Consider the following 21,065-nt stretch of genomic DNA (forward strand, 5'->3'; position numbering starts at 1 on the left):
CGCTTAATATTAGCGGCGTCTGCCGGAGGAGAGCCATACTGACTTAGTATCGGGTATAACCGTAGAGTTGCGGTGTCCGCAGCAACTCACAACGTTCCCCCTCGTTTATTTTATAGTTTCGGGGACAAATCTCTCATTGAGTCCACAAAAACTGCCAAAATGCGGCCAAAATCAGGATAATTATAGAACGCTTTCAGCCATAATTATCGCTTTACCAGTTATTTGCCATTTTTGGGTCATTATCTGTACCAATCGAGTTATCTTTTATTCTTATGATAAATGAATGCCAGTTCTGGCCATGTGGTCAGCGGCATTGGAGCTATAATTTATGCGACGAGGAGCTTTTCCGAGGCTGCACGGCTTTAACTTTGAATGGAGAACATCAGCACGAACTAATTGGATTCTGGCAATGAATGGCAGACAAGAGACCGACAGGCAACTGATGATGAATGAATGATTCAGTGGATGCCTGGTGGTCAAGTTGATGTTTTCCTTAAATGCCGGACCATGAACCCTTTAGGATGCCGGCTGGCTAAAGTGTTTGCCTTGCCATCCAAGTCCAAGGAAGATAAACAGAAAGGGGGGGAGCAGATGACAACGACCAAGCCTCCGCCTAAGGGTCCTCCTCAGTGTCATAGCATCTTTCAATGGCACAGAGCCTGCAATCAGGCAGTCGTCTTTTCCAGGGATAAACAGAGCCACAGCAGAGGAGTGTATGGAGAGGCGCTGTCCAGGCAAACACTTGCAGAAAACCCTAAAGAAACTGAAACTCAGGAAAATATCTATACATACGTTTATCCACATACATTTACACAGAACTCGGCTAGTTTCTCTCAGTGTGCGGTGCGCCCTGGGCAGTAATCAGAAATGAAAAAACGAAACAACAGAGGAATTGAAGAGGAGGCGCTGGTGGAGCGGACATCGAGTCCATCAGATGTGTCCATCATTTGGAAAATTCCTGGGATTAGTTGTGTTGATGGGGATCCAAGACCAGGACCCTCCTTAGACGGCTAGTCAGGTGCATCGGATGGAGACGACCTCTCTGGATGATGGCTTCCAGCTTAAGTTTACGGAGTCCTCAAATCGTGGATCTACGACATTCGAACTTTACTGAACAAAATCCCGCTGCTGTGTCCGTTATTCTTGCCCCAATTGCTGGATGCAGGGCCTGCTGCTCGTGAATTTGGCTGGAAGCGAGGGGCCTGTCGCTCATTATAAACTCGGCAACACTTTGCCCCACGAATAATGAAAAGGACTGATGCTGTGGCATCGTTATCGCTCCTCTTGCCTCACTCCATCATCCCCTGGTGGGGCTGCTGCTGGTGCTGCTCCTGTGGCGTTGTCATCATCATCAAAAACACGAGAACTCTCCCTCTTTTCCCCTCTTTCCACTCCTTTCTGCCCGCTCTGCCCCTCAATTCTGTGGCAAGTGGTGATGTTGGCGTTTCGCTTGACTTCTGTTTGCTGCGTCAGGCAGAAGGACACTCGGAGAGGGGGAGGGGTAGGGGCAGGGGCAGGCAGCTCTCCCGTAATCAACGCGAGAGGCAACAAATAAAAGTTGACAGGAACAAACAGTCGCCTTTCCATTGGGCATTTCTTCAATTTTATCGCAGCAATTTACTGCGAGGACCTCTCTGAATGAAGATATTGTTTATGTGATTTTTCCATGGCACCCCCTTTCGTTTACCAAGAAAGCAACATGAAAAGGGTCCAATTTATGCCTTCGTTTTGGCCTTTATTTCTTTTTTGCTGTTTCGGGTTCCTTGTTTTGGAGTAATTAAATTTCTAGGCTTGTTAATAATTTGAATAATCATTATGGGAATAAGGGGACTACAGGCTAGCCAAATTTCCAGTTGACTGACCTTAATGAGTACTTAATGGTGTCTTTTTTCGGATAGATCTAAAGGAACAGCTCCTTGCAAATTAATACGTTTTCGAGGAAATTTCTGTTCAAAAAGAAGTCGGTTTTTGAGATAATCCAAGCAAAGAATTGCATTCAGAGTTGTGGAAGAAGCACTAAGGGAATTGGTGAAGCTCTTTTGTAACTTTTGTTGGCTTTGATAGATTAAACTTCTGACGAAACTCAGGGCATATGTGGTTTTAAGCTTATAATTTCATTTCCATTTCCATTTCTTTGTTTATTATTCGTAATCTTTGGCAGAATTTCCACAATTGGTTTAACCTCTTTTGTTTGTTTGTCTACGATAAAAATATGTTTGGCAAGGGCATTTTGTCGGAGTTTCAAACGTTTTGATTGGACTTACTTTATGCTAGAGAATGCAGGTCCATTGTAGAGAGATTTATAAATTCGTTGAAAAATATATTTGTATATGCAGTTCATGGCATGCCTGAGCAGATATTAATACATATATTATACCCTATTTTGGTTTTAATTTAAAATTATAGATTACAATTAAGAGCAATACTTATAAATTCTAGCCGTGCGAAAGCGGGTGAAATGGAAATGTGGAATTTTCAAATATAGCCATTAATAGTCGAATATCTGAAGACTTTCTTTAAAAACTAATCTATGAGCTTAAGGTTTTTGCATGCTAGATTTATATCCATGTAGAATGTCAAATGTAATTGCACATCGTTTCGCCTCGGGCCATGTAACTGGGATGTAGATACTCTGTAGCACTTGTCAAATTGTATTGATATTCCGGAATTCTATATATCTCTTAATATTTGAGACACTTCAGGGTGATCGCTCATATAAATAGTCCCTAATGTCTTATAATTTTCAAAATAAAATCAAATAAATATTCATTGCTGCTTTCTGATCGGTAAGATCACTTCACTTGCCTTGTCGTGAAAACAACAGGTTTTTTTGAAAATCTCTACCTCTGTTCCACCAAAAATGCGTTGGTGCGTAGTCATTCAAAAAATTTTAAATTAAGTTTCGATCAAAGTCACTGTGACCGCACGCAGCGTAATCGAATCGATCGCGGGAGAAACCAATAAAAGCTCAATCGTAAGCACGCAAATATGAGTCTTGTGCTTGTTATGGGATATGGGAAGGTATGGACTACGAGGAAACAGACGCAGCAGCGTAAACAGAATGCTATACCAACCTTACCTCACTCAACAACATAACCTTTCCGCAACATGTGGCCGAGGAACATTTTAAAGCACCAGCAACATTTGTTCCAGTGAGACGGTATATCGGTATATTTCTGAGGGTCAAACGATATATTTGATCGAAAAATCCCGGGTCGGGTCGTGGTGTGGGCAAAAAACATCAAAAGTCGTGTAAACAGGCCAGAGTTGCCTTGTTTTTTCTCCTCGTCACCCCCCCTAGCATCGAAGGGGGCCGTGCTCGTTTGTGCAAATAGGTAAATAAATTGTGAAGGAGAGCGAGAATATAAGCAAAAGGCGAAAAAGTGCAGCCCCAGCAACAAAAGAAGCGCACAGAAGTACGTGAGTGCGTCTCGTACCTGTGTGAGTGGAGTGCGTGAGTGTTAGTGTATAAGTGTCTTAAAAATTGCTCAATGGCCCACAAAACAGCAACGGCACTGACCAGATAAATAGCGTACAAAAGAAAACTGTTTTCCTCCGGGGCACGTGAAAATTGTGTGTGAGACTCCTCTGCGGAGAAAGTGCAGCAGCAGCAGAAGCGGATACAAAGTGAAAAGAAAACGCAAATAAATATTTTTTGCTGTTTTCGAGTTTATTTTTGTGAAAGTCAAGTCAGTGCGGAGGCAGGCACCTGGAGAGGCAGAGGCAGCTCTCTTTCTCACTGCCACACATCTTTCTCTTGCGCGCAACAACAGTAAAAAGAGAGGTAAGAGTGCCAGTGTATTTTTCTGTAAACATTTCCTCTGGGAACAGTCGAAGAAATCGGGTTAACGGGCGAAATGTCGTCATCGGTAGCTTATTATTATTATTTTTTGTTAAAAAAAGAGACGGTAGCATAGCAAAATCTCGAACCGTTGCGAAATTTCTATCTTTTTGCTTCGTTTTTTGTGTTTATTTGGTTTTGTTTTCTCAATGGCCGCTGCCAGTACATTTCCAGCTGTGTTGGTGCGCGAGAGCGAGAGAGAGACGAGTCAGCTGTGTTGTGTCAGCGTTTAGCACGTTGCTGCCATGGCATACGAAGCAGGGGGTAAGCAGAGAGAGCGGCAGGTAATGTACACTGCCCGGAGAGGCCTTACCGTCTGTTAAGTGTACCTTGGCTGCTTCTGTGCGGAAGATTTTTCTCTGCTTTGGCTTTCTGTGCATCACACCACTACCAAGTCGTTAATTGATTTCTGTTAACAGCAGCCTGTGAGGCAAACAGAAAACAGAAACGGCTGGAAATAAAAAGGAACAACTTTTAAGTTTTATCTAAACAAAACAGACTCTCTCTCTCACTCTCTCTCTCTCGGAATGGACGGCACTGCCAGCCTAAAATCGTTGCCGCGCTTTGGGTTGGCTACAAAAAGATGAGCCAGCGAAATTAGACAAACAATAAACTGCACAGCAACTTTGTTGTTCTATTTGAACATTAACAAGTTTTGATTTTCAGTGGCGTGGCTCTAGCAATTGTTTAATTTGTATAGCCCGAAATCCATTGATTTTTGCAGTACCCTTTTCTGAGGGCAGGCATGTTTGACCAGACTTTGGCAAATAAGAATCGTTTGCCTAATGAATAAAACATGTTCCGTTTACTAAGCTGACTTGGAAAGAATAGGGTATCAATAGCGTCGGTGGCCGACAGCCTGCCTTCCTTTCTTGTTGACATTGAATTGGTTTTGTACGCGTGCTCGTGCACTCCGTTCGAATCGTTCCATCTGTATCTCTGTGTATCAGAGCCGAGCCCAGAGCTGCCAAAGTGCAATAAATTCACTTGAACTCTCCCGAGAAAAGCCAGCACCCCACTTGATCCCGCTTGCCCCTTCTCTGCGCTTTTAATCAATTGTTTGGCGCTGTCTATAAAGGCTATAATTAAATGTGTGTGTAAAAATAAATGTTTGGATGATTGCCGGTTGTGTTTTGCTCTGAATCATCGGAATTAATGAACTTTCATGGAATTCGAATTTAAATATAATTTTTAAGCTTAAAGTCCCCCCCATGGGGATGATGCGCCGTTCATCTGGGAAGATTGCGCTTCAATTTCTGGCATTTTCACGGGGTTCCCTCTCAGCTACTTGGTATTTTTCGTAGAGTACCCAAATTCCCATTATTCCTTTATTCTATAGAACCTTGAACATATTTTTTTCTAGTCATACGATCCTCTGACCTTTGAAACAAAAAGTGCACATTGTGTTTGTGATCTTGGGAATATTTTCAAGTACAAGATTACCGGGGGCCAAAAAGGTTACATTCAGAATGAGCTTTCGGATCTATTTTCGTTGCGCCTGGCATTTTGAACAGGTTTTCAGCCCCATAAACTATGTATTCCCGATCATAATCTATCTGCGTGTCTCCTGCTCGATGAATATATCATTTTCAAGAGATTTCATTCAATTGTTAGGCCTAAATCTTGTTTGCCTCTGGCCGTTTCTACTATGCGTTTTATTTATTCAAAACGAGACTTCAGTAAAACCTTTCGTTGATTGATTGACAGACATATGTATGTATGTACACATTTGGCAATCGCACACTTCCACGCATGGAAAAACAAAGCGTCAGCAATCGACAAGCGACAATCGACACTATCGCTGTGAGACAGAATTTACATTTGATATCGCCCGCAGGAATAATAAATTTGCTTATCTAACCAAAAACACAGCCAAAACACCGCCATCTTAGAGCCATCGTGTTTCCGAATATCCGATTCGACGACTTACCTTATTTCAAATGAAAGTTTTCAATTACAGAACTGGGTTTCAAGTGCTAGCCAACCCACCGCCTGACTGCCACACGACCTGCCATAATATACTATACGGCATATAGAACCAGAACAAGTTCTCCTGAAAATAAGTACGTTATCGCATATAGAATACAATGTTAATGATCGAAGAAGATTAATAAGGGAATTTAGCGATTTATCAGCTGTTAAATCTGCTTTTATCGAACTATTGCAATCATTAAATAGAACCAGTTTAACGTACCCCAGGTTTATAGCCCCATAAATACCTTCCTGGGTCATTGAATGATAATTTTCATACATTGTGGGGCCAGAAGTAAATACAAATATTTACAAAGTCAAAGAGGCGCCGATATGTGCTTTATACATCGTATCACAGTGTTTTGCGCCCCCGATCCGAAACCGTCTGGGGTCTCATATCGAAGTCTGAAGCGTGCGCGCGGGTCTATTAGCATAACTTTGCCTATTTGTACATAACAAATGTATCTTTGGACAGTGATATATACAACTGTTTTTGGTTTGTTTTTATCTTCATCTCGCAGTTGTGTGGGTTCCGCTAAGGTCAGTTATGGGTCACAAAGGTGTCGAGTCCTTGCTGTATGTTCTCCAAGATTCACTGTATGTGCCATTGCACATTGCCGTTGTTTACCCTTTGGTTTCATTTTGTTTTCCATTTGCATGGAAGTAAGCTCGAGAAAAACAAAGCGACTTGAAAAACCTGACACATCGTAAAGTTTCAGAGCAGAGCAGTTGTCGAGAAAAACTCAGTCAGTGTGACAAGTGCGAGTCGCCAATAAAATGGCCAAGTCAACAGGTAACAGCTAACAGGTAGAACGGAGAGTAGCAAAATTAAGAAAATTGAATGACGTGCCCGACGAGACAGTGGGACAGTCATTCAAAGTCGTCCGGGAGTCGGCGCAGTCAGCCATGTTGCTTTTGTTTTTGTGAGTGGTTCGGCGATAAGAGCCCGCTCGAGAGGAGAGTAGACTTTGGCTGGTTTTGGAGAGCTCTTTAAGTTTTTGTTTTGTTTTGTGTTTTTTTTTTTCGGTTTTATTGCTGCAACAACAGCAGAATTTGTAACCTCAAAACTGCTGTGGTGCTATTTAGTGGCTTATTTTTCGGTTTAATGGTCGGCAAAGCAGCCGCCGTTGTTGTTGTTTTTGTGGTGGCGGTCGCTGTTGCCGAAATGCGTGAGCAGCTGAAAACTGGTTTTCAGCCGAAAGAACAACAACAACAACAACAACAACAACAAGAGACAAGCCAAAGACTATGCGAATATGGAATACCCACTACACGCATATTGAATACATTTTTTAATCCCTATTACGGCTGTAATATTTATTTGCATCGGATCGTACTCGTAGCCCGCAAAATGTGCTTATCCTGGGTATGAAAAAAAAACAGACAGCATTGCCATTTCGGCCTCGAAGCTTTCGTGAGAGAGAGAGAGAGCGAAGAGAGCAGTGCCTTCTGTGTTAGAAGCTCGCACAAATTTACAGCTGTTTCTTTTTATTCGATTACTCCCCCCCCACCGCCTACCGCATGTCGGGTCGCAGCTGCTGTTTCTGTCTTCTTTTTGCTCATGCCCACACAGACATGCACGATCGTGTCTCCCAGGCTTTAATCTATGCAAATATATAAAAATTCTGTTTGATTATTTATGAGTTTTTTTCTATTTCCATTCACCGTAGAGGTTTTTTTCTGTATACCCTTTGCTGAGTGGAGGAAAAGATATTTTCGCCGTCCTCGAAAGGAAGCAGCATCAATCAATCAATTGATCATTCCGATCAATTAAAATCGGATCACTATATGGCATGGAACACCTAGAACTGGAAGCGTATCTAAATCTTCGGCATCCGATGCTCAGTGCCTTCCTTTCTCGTTATTTATTGTTTTGTCGTTTTTGCGTTTATTGAATTTGAATTTCTAATTATTTTCATTATTGCAAATATGTATATGTATTCCTCTTCTTCCCACTCGCTCTCCGCCTGTCTGTTCCTCTCTCCACTCGCTCTCCTTGTCTGCCTGCTAATTGTGTAGTTGCATTTCCAGGCCCCCTGTGACCCCTGCCCCCTTGATTGCCGCTGACAGTGTGCCGTGCCATGTGGGTGTTATAATTTATTACATTTCTGTTGGTTTTATATTATTTCTGCTTCGAGAACTGATAATGGCGGAACGTGCGATTTTGCTTATTATGGGAATGGAAATGGCGATAATTGTCTGGCTAATCTGATCTTCTGTAACGTTTCCAGGAACATGTTCTGTAAAACATCAGTTGAGGAAGTTGTCTAGCATTCGGCTGGAGAGATAAAACTGGCTGCAAACACACACAACCACATTTCGTGGAACTCTTAGCCAAACAAATTATCTGAATAAGAAGTTTCGAGACCATAAACGGGCTTCAATTACTCTCCAGCTCGAATCTACAAATCCCATCAAGTGATTTCCTTATCCGCCAACTATGCCAAGCCATTATGAAACTTTCCGAGATCTTCTAACCTGTTGGCCCACAATTTTCTTATGGAAATAGTATTTAAAGCAGCAAAGGCAATGCCATATGATTGTAAAATATGTACCCGCAATATTTGTATACGAGTCCCAGTCATTGGTGGGCTCTTGTTATCAGTTCGTCTGGGGAGTGTTTATGGAACCCTGTATCTTATCGATATGGCCTTCTTATGATCTGCACCCGCTGCAGTGCCGAAGTTGGGCACAGGTTTTGGCCTTATTGCCTTACATTTATCATCATGATTCCTGCATTTGCCGCAAACATTTCACCGGCCTGCCGCTCTTGGCCCGGCCCAAAGACGGGCCCAGCCGGTGTCCGTTGCTCTGACCCACTTTCGAAGTCAAACCACTCCCCTCTGGGCATTCAGCAGAGTCTCTGATTCCCAAGCACCAGCACCAGCACCCAGCACAAATTCAAACAAATGCATTTTGCGGCACTTGGCCAACTTTTTGTGTGTGTGTGTGTGTTTTGTGGCCGAAAGTGAATGCATGAGCATGTGCGTCTTGGGTCTCTGGTGGCGAAAAGAAAGCCGTTTCCTTGGCTCGCTTGGCTTTCACTCGCGTCACGTTTTTCCAGCCCAACCAAGCGGAGGAGCCATCCTCCTGCATCCACTCATCTGCCACGAAGCAACTTTATTGCTTCGCATGCCATTATCCAGATGCTGTAAATATTTTCATAAACACACGAATTGCTTGCTCCCTCTCTGGGAGGAGAAATGTGTACTCGTCTGTGTGTGTGTGTGTGTGTGTGTGTGTGTGTGTGTGTGTGTGTACCCCACTCTTGCCACATGATAAATTCCGTTGTTAAGAGCCCAGTCCAGGGCACTGAGTTGGTGCGACTCTTTGTCTGGGTGTGGGCTCTATTTTTATACAATTTTCATTTCGATATCATAAATCGAAGATTAGATATCGAATGGATCAATGTGTGGAGTCGTGCGATGCACCGCTACATCATTGAGTAAAATGCAATAATCAATTTGTTTGTCGCTGGAAAAACACAAAGTCTCCAGCCCTGAGCCCCTCCATGCAGAAAGCTACATATTCCCATCGGGTTCCCATATTCATATATTTTAATTATTTATTCCACTCTACCCTCAACTGCAACTGGTTTGCAACTTAATTCGATTCGAATCGGATTCATTTGCATTTGCATAATGATTACAATCTGTGGAATATGTATATGTTTTAGAAAGAAATAAAAATCGAACAAAAAAAAAAAAACAGCTGCGAAATCCTTCAATAAATTTTCCACAATTTTTTTATGTTTTTATTATGTATTTATAAGTCGTGTATTTTGCATAAATAAATTCAACAATTGCTCTCAAAGCATTTTAATTTTAAACGCGACTTTTACACATTTCTGCTGCTCGTTTGTTTGCTTTTCGCTGTTTACCTTTCTCTCTCTCTCTCTCTCTCTTCTGTTTACCTTTCGGCTTTTCGATAATCATTCAAAAAAAAACGCTGTAGTACTTATTGAAACATTTACAATGCGAATCGAACATGCCAATCACGATTGAATTGTACGTACAGAAAAAGCCAATTCATTTTGGCTTTGCCAATAAAATATTTAATTGTATTATTTTGTTTTGTGGCGAGAATGGGAGAAACATTAATAGAATAAAACGTAAAATGAAAAACGTTGGATTGGCAAACATTTACAATATTGAAAAGGGGGGAAAAAAGAAAAAGCTTCAATTGAAATTATTGATATATTGTGGGGGGAAAACCGGCCAGCCTTAAAACTGATGTATTCTAGGAACTATACGATGATTTAATCCTTATAACTCTGCCTAAAAATGGTCTGGTTTTATGTCAGATTCTTTTCTCGTGTTTTCTCTGGCATCTCTGTCATTTTCGTCAACGAATCTTTGCCTTGTAAAATTGTTAAATATTATAATTATTTCCCGAATGTGTATTCTCTTGGATTATTTTTGGGGAAGGCGAATCCTCAATTCCAGTCTCTTGAAAAACATTAAATTAATTCTTGGAAGAGGCAGGCCGCATCTGGTCTCAAAGCTCCCTCTCTCTCTCTATCTCTATGTCTGTCTCTCTCTCCCGCAAGCCCACACTCATGGTTATTCAATTGCTTCGCCGAAAGTCAACGCCGAAATGTCCCTCTTTTCGACCAAGATCCCCATCTGCAGACAAATGTTTCATTAATTGCAGCGGGGGAGCATATGCACTGAGGAAAAAAAAAAACCAGAAAATAAAGTCAATCGAATTAAACAAACTTATTAATTTATCAGGGGACAAAAACCTCCAAACCCCGCTTCCCTGGTTTGATGGACCGCGATCTATCAAGAAAGTGCAGAAACGAATTGTATTGGGAAATACAAGCCAAACGATTTGTGTATTTTAATTATTTCAGTAATTTATCGTAACAATAACTCCAATAAAGCCTTATACACACATAGAACATATCCATTCCATAAAGTATTTTCGCTCAGTGCAGCCAAAAGCGTTCTCGGGCTGTGCTTAATGGTCTTCCTTCTCGCTTTTGGTGCTCCTCCAGAGTTCGCCTACGTCTGCCTCTGTGCTGGCTCACAGGGTGGCTGGCTGTTGCTGCAGCGGACTTGTTGGAGCTATAAATATGCAATTGTGTACATATGTATGTATTAATGCTCGACATGTGCCTCGAAGGAGAGGGAGAAGGAGAAGGAGGAGAGCTGCCTCCCGCGCCATAGGCGCTACCACTGCGCCATTTTCCCCTTCTTTTGGCGGCCGGCATAAGCAAATCTTGTAACACAAAAGCTCTTTAAATATTTAACGGAAGCGCAAGTAAAGTGTGGCGGCTGAACGAGTGGAGGGGGGGATATTGGAGAAGGACCAAGTTTATTAGGCAAACTATTTGAGCCTGCAGCACGATGAGGGGGGAGTGCAACTAATTAAACAGCTGGCAGGATCCCCCTCACCTTTCCATGCAGCAGTGGCGCGCAGGCAACTTTTTAACACGCTTATCTCGGGGCATACACACAGTCCCCCTCTCTCTCTTTCCTTCTGTTTGTCCAACAAGTTTGTCCATAAACTTTTGCCAAACGGCCACGCCCCACACCCACACACATAGAATTTGAGCTTTTGTTGCACTTTTTACATTGTTGTGCTCCGCGAATGGCTGGAGCTGAAGCGGGGGCGAAGGATAGTTGGGTTTTTATGTTTTTATGCTAATTTCATGGATATTGCCAATGCCGTTGGGGAGGAGCACACACATAAATCAGCATACTCCTAAGCCACCAATACATAGTAGTCGTAGCTTGTTGAGAGGGCATTTATGTAACGGTGTGACACAGACTCTCGTTTGCTCTCAGCCTCCGCTCTCTCGGTAACTCTCTCTCTCTCTCCGATTCTTTTCTATTCGTTTCCTCAAGAGAATGCAATGAAGTGAAGTCCCGCACACAAAACAGTTCTTTTTTTCCGTCTTCTCCTTTGTGCTTCAGATCTTTTGTTTCGGTCGGCCGCACGTGAGCGAAGGCGAGCGCTGTTCCTGTGCTCCTTCGGTTGCTCGCTCCTCCCCTCCCTCCCGACTGCACTTGACGGTGAATGCACTTCGGGGAGCTTGCGGTGCCCGCTATTGTTGCTTTTGTACGAGGGAGAGAGTGCGAGAGAGAGATCGCCTGCTGAACTTCATGAGTTCTTTGACTTGCGAGCACTGCCCTGCTCTGATATGAATGGTTGGGAATGACTGCATGACTGCATGACGGAATAAAGGAATGCCGAAATGCCGGGCGCGTGCTCTTTAAACAGGCGCATTCGAGGCGCATGTTTATGCATGCACATAGTTTGTGCATTCCTCTCTGCTCCGCCCCGTCGTGTTTATGTATGTACACCATCTCATCTCGCCGCAGTGACCTTCGGCTCTTGTTTGTGCAGTAATTCGCAATATGCAAAGCATTTAACGGAATTTTCGCGGCAATTCTTCGAGGCAATTGCTAAAAGGCGCAGAAACTGCGCCTCAATCAAGCGGAACTGTAACGGCATTTGCCGCCAGTCCCATAATTGCCTTCCAAAAGGAGAATGACTGGGCGGAGGGGGAGGAAATGGAGGATGGAGCGCGAGGTGTGAGGTGCGGCATTTCAATGCCTCGAGTGCAACGACAGTACTCAAAATAAAGTGCTTGCCTGACCCCCAGGCCTCACAGTCCCCCCCCAGCCCCACTTACAGTTTTTTACAAATCTGTTGACCATTTTTCGAGGCGCAAATTCAAATTTGACTCGGGCAGAATTATGGCTGTCGCACATCAACAAATTTACATGACTAATCAGGCAGACAGGGCGGGGTGGTGGGGTGTTGAGGCATGGGTGGGGCCCATTTAGGGCGCGTGGCTGGCATATTCAATGAGTAACACGCATACGCATACACCGTTTGCGGTGCGGTGTAAAACGTGGTTCCCTGTTGCCCGCATGGCCACAAAACGTCCATAGAAGTAATAGAAACAAAAGAGACAGAGACCCCGTAGAGTCATAAATGCAAACCCCCAATACTATCTCCCCCAAAGGCTGTACAATCTGTGCAAATAAAGAGACGAAACATTGTGAAACTTTCATAGCTTTAAAAGCTGATGCCGTCCCACTCCCACTCCAACAGCCTGCCCTTTGGTTCTCTGTCTCTGTCGCCTTGTCTGTTCCTCTCGCCTGCACTTGGACACGAATATTGATAAGGAATCTACCATAAAGGCCATAAAAGAATAAACCTTTAGCTTCCACTGGCCATGTACTTGCACTTGCTCTCGGAAGGGTTGAATGCACTTTGGACTGCACCCAAGATAATCGTGGGATCAGTGGGTGAACAGAGAGAGAGAGAGAGTACATCTTTCCACGAAATGCAAGGTATTAATGTGCGACAGAGCGAGTGAAGAGAGAGAGAGAGAGAGAGAGAGAGAGAGAGAGAGAGCGCTTTCTCTGTGAATGTGCAATTGAATAAAAAATAAATAAATACATTAAAATAGAGAAGAGCGACGGGGAGGGAAAAGTAAATTATGGAAATTAATAAAGTTTCCTTTCTCTCCTTTTTTTTTTGCAAGTCCTTCTGCCTGTCGTGCTTCCACTTCGGGGCCAATGATCAACTCTCCTTTGATGACAGTTCGAGTGCTTAATTGAATAAATGTACATACAATATTGTACAAAATGCAGCTGTTATTATTTTTTGATGTGCGTGTTTTTTTATGTTGTTTTTTTTTTGTTTATCGTGGGAGAGTGGCTGTCCCTGTCCCCGTCCCTGACTTTGAACTTGAATCTGGGAATAAATTAATATTTTTATGTGCACGATGTAGTACTGCGATGTGGTGTACTGCCTGCCCAAACATGGCCACAATGCTGTCGATTGTCTCTCATTTTTTTTTTTCGTGTGTAATTTAAATTTATTTACAAGCGAACGCTAATGAAGTCATCGAAGCGAATCGTCGAATTGCGTAAGGTCTAGACTCTAGACAAAGCCCGTTCCGTAGATTGTGAATTGGTGTACAGTCTGGTGTGGAGCTGGGGAGAAGGAGAAGGCCATCAAACAGCATAGCAAACACGAACATAAAACTTTTCAACTTTACAGCTGAGTCATCCATCCATCCCCAGCCAAATAGAAAGATCGAAAATCGAAAATTGATTCGAATGCCTTGCCATTGGTGCCATTTGCAGATACAGATACAGATACAGATACACCGACCTCTGGCCAAAATCGTTATTTTATGTATTGTCACCCTGATAGTCTCCAACTTTACATAATTCAACCGATTCTGAATCTTAGATTCGCACTCAGCGATCCATGAACCATATCTTCCAAGCAAATCAGGCGTTTGGGTTGTCAGAGTGAGTCAGATACATGTGTTTGTTTCTGTGCAATGAGGTTAGTGGAACATCACATCTGAATCTGCTGTTAATGAACTGGTCGTATGAGCTTTGGCCCCTCTACAATCCATATAATTTGATATATCTTTGAATTGGAATCATCTGTCGATAAAGTTTGTATCTTTCCAACCATTATAGCCACATTTCTGAGCTTTTGAGCAACTGGGATCACTAAATATAGTATTATTAATGAAAATTAAAAGGCGACTAGGGCTGAATTAGGTTTAGGGTCATCTATTAAGCGTCCATGCATACGCGTATATATGTATGTATGTATAATATACATATAATATACATTGTATATCGATTACAGTTCTTTTATTATAATTTTTTCATACTCGTTTTTTAAATCGCTGAATCCGAATAAAAACATTTTCTTTTTGCTAATTATTCGAATTTTTTTTTAAATTTTTTGTATTGAATTTCTACATCATTTATTTTTGTTTATTTGTTCTTAGTTTTTTATTATTATTATTAATTTATGTATTTTTTTTTAAATTTTTTCTGCTGGTTTTTTTTTGTAGCTTCTTTTATTGTGGTTCTCAATTTCTTTAAAGTACATTGTTTTTTATTGTAACTAATTATATAATTTGCTTTTCTTTTTGCGTTTTAATTCGAGTTTTTTTTTACAGTAAATAAAACAATAATAATGCACAAAAACACGACACGACAAGCAACATCATCGTATAACAGATAAAAACAGTCTGGTGTAGTTTTTCCTTGTTTTTTATTGGTTTTTGCTGTGTTCTGGTTTCATTTATCTTGAACGATAATGATCCGCCGTCTGATTTACAACTCTGGCTGTTGTGGACACACTTCAATTGCAGTCGTTTATCTGAACAGGCAATCAATCGAAATTGATAGCCTGCAAAGCAAATAAGTTTATCAAGCTCGCTGGCTCTCGCTCTCTCTCTCTTCCTCTCTCCGCTCTTCCAATTGGCGGGTGTTTCTTTCTTCACGAAACTCTCCAGATGGACGATCGAAGAGAACTCTGATTCATGCTCTGATTAGAGTCGATTATGGGTTCTGGTCTTTGTCAGAGTCATTCCATGAATCATCCATCCACACACACTGCGGCTGTGTGGCTATGTGGCTCTTGTGGCTTCTTTTTGTTGTTTAATCGTGCTCCAACAGCGCAAAACCCCCACCATATACCATATAGCCATAATAGCCATATCAATTATGCAACTCATCGCACAATTATTAATTCAATGCCCAACTGCATTCGCATGCAGCCCCACTAGACAATAACTCAATTAGGAGCAGAAAAAAAATTATATTTTAAAAATTAAAAAAGTGCATCCAAATGAATTGCGATTGAGCGTCCATTGGGGGGCGTCAAGTGTGCAATAATTGATTCCAAATCAAAGCTCTGTCGCTGGTTCTGTCGCTGGCTCTGTCGCTGGCTCTGTCGCTGGCTCTGTCGCTGGCTCTGTCGCTGGCTCTGTCGCTGGCTCTGTCGCTGGCTCTGCCGCTGGCTCTTCCGCTGGCTCTGTCGCTGGCTCTGTCGCTGGCTCTGTCGCTGGCTCTGTCGCTGGCTCTGTCGCTGGCTCTGTCGCTGGCTCTGTCGCTGGCTCTGTCGCTGGCTCTGTCGCTGGCTCTGTCGCTGGCTCTGTCGCTGGCTCTGTCGCTGGCTCTGTCGCTGGCTCTGTCGCTGGCTCTGTCGCTGGCTCTGCCGCTGGCTCTTCCGCTGGCTCTGTCGCTGGCTCTGTCGATGGCTCTGTCGCTGGCTCTGCCGCTGTCGTTGGGCTCCTCTTTTCAAAGTGCAATATCCAATATCTAATATACGAGTCTGTTCCAGTGTGGCCCTGGCCATTGACTGTGTCTAAAATCATTAGCAAATCTCAAATATTAATCGGGTTAAGGCTAGAGGGGCGGCCTGGAGCCTCGAAATGACTGCCCGTTCTTTCTTCACAGTTTTCCCTGTTTTTGGGGGCTGTGTACTGAATATTTACCCGAATGTACGCTGAATATTCGCTTCTGGCATAATCAAAAGCCAAACAAAGTCTTTCCGCTTTGGCCCGAAGCCAGAAATAAAATTCGTAAACATTTCCCCATTGATGAGGATGATGATGCGGGGGGCGGGGGGCGGGGGCACCCTCTAAAAGTCACAGACTCAAAATAAACGCAATTCGGTGAATAATTTATGCGAATTATAAACATATCAAATTTTTGTGCAATTTTGGAAGACAGCAAAAGCTGAATAAAGAGGGTCTTGGAGGGGGTCCAAAATTATGAATTCCCTTTAAGGGAAGAGAATGCTCGGGAGAGCATAACAAATTGTTGTACGTAAAATCATTGATGCAATTTTTTGCACATTTCCTGATATTCTTATTTACTTAACACTGAAAGCAGTACGGCCATTGTTCAACACCGATTGAGTGCTCGAAAATGCCTAATGGAAACATCAATCCCATTCCGATTCCGATGGCAAATAAAGGTGTAAAAAATTATTTACTCTGGCGGGGCCGGGGGTGGGGGGGGGGGGGGAAATGTGGAAATTGATGCTTCGTTTGGCTTTTCTGTTTGTTATTCAGGCATTATTTTCCCTTTTTCTTGCGTTATTTTCCATTTGCATGCAACAATATGCAGGAAGCAGTTTATATATTGAAAATATTTGACTTCTGAACTGAAAATTACTGAAAATACAGCCATTTATTTTCATCTGAATGGAGACAGCTCGCACTCGCTAGGCACTTATCCCCCCAAAACGGGCACTGGACGGCCCCGGACCCGTCGTCAGTATCAATTTGTGCCTGCTGCGGGTTGCACAATTCTGAGGGGGGCGGGGCGGGGCAACATCAATCAGAAATCAGATATGGTTCTGCTGGGATGAGTGGTCAACTGCACTCCCGGGTGCTGGTCAGAGTTCGAGTGACATCCTCAACAGGAGTGTCCTTGAACTTTGATTTCGAATTGGAAATCCTTCACTCTAATTCAGTTAAATTTTCAGCAACAATTTGTGTGCCAGGTTGCATGGAAAACTGTGGAAACTAATCAGAAATATTTCCATGTCAAATAATTCGAATGGAATGTTTGAAATTGATTTGCTGCGGGCTCTCGCGTGTGGCCTTTCCGCCGAACAATGCATCCATTGTCTACCTAATTTAGATGCAAACAATAGAAAATTCAGTTACAGATGCATTCATATTTGAGCTAATAATGGTGTGTGAGTGTGCGAATGGATTGGATGTATGTATGCAGAAAGTTGGGGGAAAGCCCAGCCCCATTTAATAATCGAAAATGCTTCAATTTTTTACCGATAATCTGTTTGCTTAACTCCAAAAATAGCCGAAAAAAACAAACATTGACCCTAACAGATCCGCGGATACACAGACGTACAGAGTGGCTCTAGAAGAACAGTGCGTTTCAGTACTGTAAGGCACTCCACTACAACTACAAAGAATGAAGAGAGAATACAAATAAATACAAAAATATTTTAATAAAAAATAAAATAAATAAATAAAAATAAATAATTAAAAATAAATAAATAAAATTTAAACAAAACTAATTAAATAAAAATAAATAAATAAAATAATATACAAAACCAATTAAATAAAAAAAAAATAAATAAATAAAAATATACACAGAACTAATTAAATAAAAATAAATACAAAAATAAATCAATTTAAATATATGCAAATAATTTAAACAAAATGTATAAATAAAAATATATACAGAACTAGTTAAATAAAAAATAAATAAATATAAATATATACAGAACTAATTAAATGAAAATAAATACAAAAATAAATGAATTAAAATATATGTATATAAAACTAATTAAATACAAATAAATAAATAAAAATATACACAAAACTAATTAAATAAAAAAAGTAATACATTTTTAAATAGAAATGAATAAAAAAAAATAAGTAAATGAGAATAAATAAATGAGGATAAGAAATAAATATATAAAAATAATTAAATGAGAATAAATAAATGAGGATAAGAAATAGATAAATAAGAATTAATAAAGAAGGTAAAACATAGCTTGTCCAACGTGTCGCCGCTCTCCCCGTCTCTCTTTCCCAGTCTGGCTTAGCAGTCATTTTGTTATTCTTTCGAAACGTGCTGTAAGCACGACACTCTTTTCTTTTCTCTCTCTATTTTTTGGGGCCAATGATTGGATAGGCAGGATAACTGTGTGATGTGGTGGCACACCTTATCTGTGTGCCTCTGCGTGCCACACCCGCACCACAACACATAGGTATTTGGTGACTTTTCCGCTATGCTACTGTCAATACTTAACATTGGCATGTTATGTGCTCCATCCACTTGCCACTTGCCACATGCCACATGCTACTGTTTATTGGTGGGATTATCCTGGACACTCCCCCCATCCCCCGACGCTGTCAGAAATTTATTCAGTTTATTTCCAGAGGAGCAGAGACCCCATTTATGCGCTTAATTGAATGCCGTGTAGTGTAATTGAATCTGTGGCGAAGTGATTTAATTAATTTGCTGCCGACTTGCATATAATTTATACACATTGAAGCGCTGCATTGATCGCTCACGGTTAACGGTTCACGGTTCGGTTTTCCACTCGTTTTCCCGCTCGTTTTCCGCTCGTTTTCCATATGCATACAAGAGTTTTAATTGCAAATTTTTCAATTAAAAACTATGGCGCCCACTGCGCTGCCCTCTCCCTCTCTCCCCCTCTCCCACTGCGGCTTAGCCCAAACGGGGTAGATTTTGTTTATACGATTTCAGAATTGTTTAATTGAATTTTCTGTAACAAATGAGAGCCAGAGAGCCAGAGAGCGAAAGAGAGAAAAACACAAACAGCATCGCATCGAAAGTTCAGAAGTGCAATTAATTTTTGTTCTGTGCTTTTACTGTTTTACTTTTTTACTGTTGTTTGCCTTTGGCTTTCGGTGCTTTTTTCGGCCCCCCCCCCCCCCCTCTCCGTTTCAGCTTTTATTCTCAATTAATTTGGCCCAGGGCTATAAATCAGGCAAAAGCGGTGACAATTTAAGCGATTCTTTTCCTCTTTATTTGCTCTTTTTTATGCACTTTTTGCTGTTGCAACAAATGTGATATTCAAGGGAAAGTTTTAAATGGCGAATGGAGAACTCTCTGGATGAATGGGGAAACTCTTCTGCTCTGGGATAGCCAGAGGGGCGGCTCCCTCCTCTCTGTTGCACATTATCGTAGCTTATGTCTGTGGCACGGAAAAAGGTACAGCTGCCATCAAAGGATGTGGCGCCTCTCTCTCTCCCTCTCTCGGCAAAAGTTCGTGAGCTTTTTTGTTGTTGTCCTGCCGTTGGAATAGTTTGCTCTTCCGCTTCTGTCCATCATTTGGCTCTGTTGTTTCATCTGCCTGGCCTCGCCTCGCCGCCTCACCGCCTCACCGCCTCCCACGTCCTTTTGCATTTTGCAATATTCCTGCAGTTCCTCCGGGAGTCCCGCTCTGCCCCCGGCTCTCTGTGCCACGCTTTTCCTTTGCCGTTTTATGACTTTTTCGAACCGGAAATGTTATGGCCGTATGACATTTCACTTTGAGGCTGGACTGGCTTCAAAAGCAAAGACAGTCCCATGAGACCTGCGCTGCGGCAGGTGTCTCTACAGTGTTTCTAATTTGTAAAAAACGGAAAGAAAAAGACGAAGAAAGTGGCTCAGCACAGACTCAGCGAAGGTCTCCTCCACTTTTGGAGCAGCTCGTATCGAGAAAACCCCACTTCAAGGGCCAGAAAGAAGAAAACATATGTTCCACTGCTGCACGACGTTTACCAGCACTAGTTTATCGAACTGGACATCGTGCTCTCTCTCTTCGCAGCAAAATCTAGTGTCACAAAGACGGCTACAGTGACTGCATTTGCATTTGTTGCACATTTATAGATGTGTGTACCATATATAATCGTTTATCTTTAAGCCATCTGATAATGATTGCTGCCCTGCTGCTCTCCACCTCCACCTCTCCCTCTTCCCTCTCCTTCCCTTTCTCTCATCCAGTGTGGCTTAGCTCCCCATTCACTTGTAGGGGGAAGCACACATAATGCTCAGCAAATCATGCCTCTGGCCAAGAGCCTCTGCCATTGGCACTTTAATGGAAACGAGGAAGGAAGCTGCTGGTCGACAGCTGCTGGTGCAAAAGTCGAAGCGACTGCTCGATGTGGCTTTTGTGTTGTTTGCGGCTTTGCCACACACAAGCGAGCGACAGCTGCCACTGGCATTGCCACTGGCAGTGCCACTGCAGTGGTGTCCTGTGAGATTGAGATTTTGCAGAGGCCTTTAATTTCGTTCTTAAAGAGTTCCGCCTAGGCCTTCGCTCGAGCCCTGCCGTCGTCTAGACTTTCAAGTGCCTCTTGCCGCCATGGGGTGTGGCAAGTGAAAAGGCTCCCATTACGGATACGTGCACCTCCTGAATAGCGGCTCCATGTCCCAGACAGGCAGGCAGGACCTCAGTTACCGGTGACTTCTCACCTTTCCAGCCACCCCCGGGGATGGCCCGCAGAGAGGGCGTCTGCCTGGCAGTGCCCCTCCTATGATTATTCAAAGTATTCGAGATGTATCCCCCCCCCTCCCCATTTCCGTTGTGTAAGCAACATCTGTCTCTGATTATCTATTAGTCTAACAAAGTATTACTTTGCGATGCTAATGGCGATCCGATCGTCAGGCTATCGCCAGTCACTTTGGCTGCGTGTGGGCCGCGATTGAGATTTCAATCGAACTAAGGCCCCAAAGCCGATCGGAGCTGCCTTCGTTTTTGGCAGGAGACAACTTTTGAGTGTTATTGTGTTTGTGATTGTGGAGGTCCCTTCAGTGCTTGTGGATCCTAAAGGATATCTGTGAGTCTTTCAAAGGGTATTCTGTGTGCTCTTAGTGTCGCTTGAATTTGATAGACTCGATTCCAGAGACACTTGTATTGCTTTGCCCCAAAATAACAATACAAATCATGCAGCCAAAGCTTAAAGGATATCCTGTGTATC

The 21,065-nt window shown here is 42.5% G+C and overlaps 1 protein-coding gene and 1 long non-coding RNA gene across 2 annotated transcripts in view; one reads left to right on the forward strand and one right to left on the reverse strand.

Annotated features, from left to right (window-relative positions):
• Nucleotides 1-3,191: 3,191 nt before the first annotated feature.
• LOC4805321 (la-related protein Larp4B) overlaps nucleotides 3,192-21,065 on the forward strand; it is a 39,394-nt gene continuing 21,520 nt past the window's right edge. The window contains exon 1 of the mRNA XM_001361703.4: nucleotides 3,192-3,784. The gene's annotated coding sequence lies outside the window, so the exon portion shown is untranslated. The remainder of the gene's footprint in view (nucleotides 3,785-21,065) is intronic.
• On the reverse strand, nucleotides 3,478-4,499 carry LOC117183512 (uncharacterized). The gene is made up of 2 exons (XR_004468610.1): nucleotides 4,354-4,499; nucleotides 3,478-4,292 (listed from the first exon to the last, which is right to left on the reverse strand). It is a non-coding gene; the product is annotated as an uncharacterized lncRNA (long non-coding RNA).

This window comes from Drosophila pseudoobscura, chromosome 3 (assembly GCF_009870125.1).
Source record: "Drosophila pseudoobscura strain MV-25-SWS-2005 chromosome 3, UCI_Dpse_MV25, whole genome shotgun sequence".
In the NCBI taxonomy this organism is placed as follows: Eukaryota; Metazoa; Arthropoda; class Insecta; order Diptera; family Drosophilidae; genus Drosophila; species Drosophila pseudoobscura.